The sequence below is a fragment of the Gossypium arboreum genome, chromosome 8, assembly GCF_025698485.1.
Source record: "Gossypium arboreum isolate Shixiya-1 chromosome 8, ASM2569848v2, whole genome shotgun sequence".
NCBI lineage: Eukaryota > Viridiplantae > Streptophyta > Magnoliopsida > Malvales > Malvaceae > Gossypium > Gossypium arboreum.
In genome coordinates this window covers 116,895,082-116,899,129 of record NC_069077.1, presented here as the reverse complement: position 1 = coordinate 116,899,129, position 4,048 = coordinate 116,895,082, and positions in this window count along the sequence as shown.

The window sequence follows — 4,048 nt, the reverse complement described above, 5'->3', positions numbered from 1 at the left end:
ACTCTTTCGATCATGTTAGCTTAGCTTTTCCAAATACCAAAGCCTCTATCATCCTGACAGCTAAGTACGAGAACCATATATCAGTTAAATCGAAGACATTTAAACCTTAAAACCTGGAACCCACTTTACAGAAACTTATTAGAAAATCCTTACTCTCACTCTTCCTCTAATCCACAAGTACAGAAAGATGAGAAAGCTTACCAATTTCTTAGTTTCTCTTCTTTCAAACTTCGAATCTCACAGATTTTGCTCCATACAAAGCTCCTAAATTCTTCCTCTTTTTTGGAACAACCAAAGAAGATGATGCAAATGAGAGGAAGTTGCAAAACAGAATTGAGAAGAATTCTTTTTCTCACATAACTCCTTTACATGGTCTCTAAATTTCTTTTAGCTAATCACTAACAATCATTATGTCTTACACTATGAAATTAGCTAGTTACAACCTAACCAAACCAGAATTGAAACCTAACTTTTGCTCGACAGTCACAAAATTTTCCAAAATTCCTAGTAGAGTCTACCAACTCTTTACTTTGCTCAATTAACTCCCAAAGCTCTTTTAAATTTGAGTCCTTAAAGAAATCCGGGTATGACATGTATGCTTAAAGCAATGCATGACTATTCCTTGAAGTGCTAAGTTACAATTATCATGATAAACATGTCGTGATTGTAGTGAAAGCATTTTTAAACATGGATATGTTGAAGAGAATTTGAACATGATTGAATGTTGAGTGATTAGATACTTGGATTACTTGCCATGGTGTTGGTTTGATGGTTACATTCTTGTATAAGGTTGCATAAATAACATTGAGAATGGTTTAAAATTCATTGAATTAGGTACCAAATGTGGATTTACCAAAAACAGGGGTAACGTTGCAACTACGTTCGACAGTGTATGACATCGTGGTATGGGTATACATGTTGTCACAACATAACTCTCTAAGATGAAGTTACCGTGATGAGGAGGTTTTGGTGTTGCGACTTTAGCCCGGGACTTTTAAAACTTTATGTTTTGGTCCTAATTCATCCTCGGGGTTAGTAAAAGAGCTTTCATAAGCTCATGTATGACCTAAAAATGATTGTGTGACATGTTATGAATGTGTTTAATGTTTATTTATATCTTTAAATGATAGAGAAGTGTATGATTATGCATAATTACTTTGATATTGAACGTAGCATCTGGTGACTTAGACCTGACGATCAAGTCGGGTAAGGAGTGTTACATAGACATTTAACCTCTAAATATGTATAAGAAGTTTTCTTCATACGACTTGAGAAAAAAGATCAATTAAAAGTTATGTCTATGTATGAAATTATAATGTATGAAATTAAAATATAAAAAATCCATATATTAACAAATCAATTAGGCATTTAACCCTAGAAATGTATAAGAAATTTTCTCCTCATACGACTTAAGAAAAAAGATTAATTAAAAGTTATATCTATGTATGAAATTATAATGTATATAATTAGAATATCAAAATTCATAAATCAAAAAATCAATTAGTCTTTCAAGAAAAATAAAACATTCGTACTCATATAATTCAAGTCAAATAACTTTCGCAATGTTCAAAACAAGCTTATATGTCAAAAAAGCCCTTAAGAAAATGCGAAAATATCAATTAAGGTCATGTATTAAATTTACACCCAATTGAGCCCTTGCAGTTAATTAAAATAATCAATTAGGCCCATTCGTTAACGAAATCCGCAGTTGACTACATTGACTATTAAAATAAGTCCAATTCAGCCCTTGCCATTAATTTAAATAATTAATTAATCCTTTTCGTTAACGAAATCCGTGGTTGACTACATTTAAAATAGATTGACTGACTAATTAGATGGTGATACGTGGCAGCTTTTGGTTTAATATAATATTTTTCATAAAAATAAAAAAATTATACAAAATAGAAAAAAATAAAAAACTGGAAAATATTATTAAAAATTAAAAATATTTTAAAAATTAAAATTGATATAATCTTACAAAATATAAAAATTATTAGAAAATAATAAAAACCTTATAAATACTATAAAAATATAAAAGATTTAATAAATTGTAATAAATTAAAAAATTTAAATGAAACATATTTAAAACATTTAAAATTTTATAAAACATATAAAATTCTTAAAACTTATAAAAAATCATTAAAATATAAAAGTTGTTAAAAATCATTAAAATAATTAAATAAAAAAATGTTAAATTTGATATACACTTATAAAAATTATAAAAAATCATAAAATTTATAAAATATAAAAATATAAAAATCTAATAAATTATTAAAATCATTTATAAAATTAATAAAATATTTAAATTTTATAAAACTTATAAAATTAGTAAAAATTATAAAAATATAAAAATTCTAATAAATTTATAAAAATATTAAAATTAAAATTATAAAAAGCTATTTAAACCTCTAAAATCATAATGAGCGCATGATATTAGACTAACAATTGGATAATGAGAATAATCATAAGATCGTTAGGGTCATTTTAATGTTGAATAAAATGTTTTGGAATTCCACAAATAAAACAATAATTGTGAGATCCTCTCCATTTTATTTATTGATAAGTTAGTATTATTTTTAAAATTTTATCATCTCAAAATTTTAAGTATAGTCGTTTGGACCTTGAAAATTGGAAATTATTTGCTAAGTATTGTATGATAAAAATATTTTTGATACAACTAGATACTATCAAATCAAAATTTCATTATCCAACTATTAGCATATGTTAATATGAAATATTTTGATCAAGATTTTTAGAACTGGTCAAGTCACCGGTTTATTAATTTGACTGTTCAATTCAATTAAATAAAAAATAAAAAATAAAAAAATAAAAAATAAAATTAAAAATCAGTTTAATTGCCTGATTTCCAGGTTAATTGGTCTAATGGCTATCTTCGAACACTAGTAACCTTGCTGACTTTGATTTAATCGATCTAACCAATTATTCCAATCCAATCCAATTCAAATTTTTATTATTTTTTTATATTTTATAAGTTTATATCAAATTTAATGTTTTATTTTTAATTTTTTATGATTTTATAAGTTTTAAGAATTTTTATATTTTATAAAATTTTAAATATTTGTATTAGTTTTATAAAAATTTTCATAATTTATTATAATTTTATTTTATAATATTTACAAGTTTTAATTATTTTTTATAATTTTTATAAGTTTATATCAATTTTAGTATTTTTATTTTTAATAATTATATAATAATTTATAATTTTATATTTTTAATAATTTTATGAGAAAATATAGATTAAACTAAAAGTTGTCACGTGTCATCATTTGATTGGTTTGCCAATTTATTTTAATAGTCAACATAATCAACGAGGAAATTATTAACGAAAGAAATTAATTGATTTTTTATTAATGGCAGGAAATTAATTGGGTGCAATTTAATACTAATATTTAATTAGTTTTTCACATTTGTTAAGGACTTTTTGACATAAAACAAAAAAGTAACTTAGGTATTCTTTTATTGAGTGATGGCAAATCCTTTTAAAAGATTTTTATAGTAATTTTATGAAATAATTAAAATTCCTTAAAAATATAAAAATTCATGAAAATATAAAAAATCCTAAAATTTTTAAAAATATCATAAAATTATTTAAAATTTCAAGATTTTCTAAAAGCCTAGAAATCCAAATAAATGAATTTTTATAAAATTTATGAAACCTTTTATTGTTTTTTAAAGTTTGGCATACTTATAATTATAAAATATTTATTTTATAATTTTCAAAAATAGATTAGAAATTTTTAATTTTAAAATAATTATTTTGGTTTTTATGATTTTATTTAAGTTTTTTTGATTTTTTTAAATTTTAAATTTTTTACTTTTATTTAATGTGGCAATTGGTTGATTTAATTTTTAACAGAAGATATATAGATGGGTAACCGGGATAACATAATGAAAGTTTAGGGGCCATTTTGATAATCAAAATAGAGTATGGGGACCAAACTGATAAAAATAACATAGATACCAAAGTGAAAATTTTACTATAGTACAGGGGTCAAAAGAGGTATTAAATTATTTTAGAAATGATAGT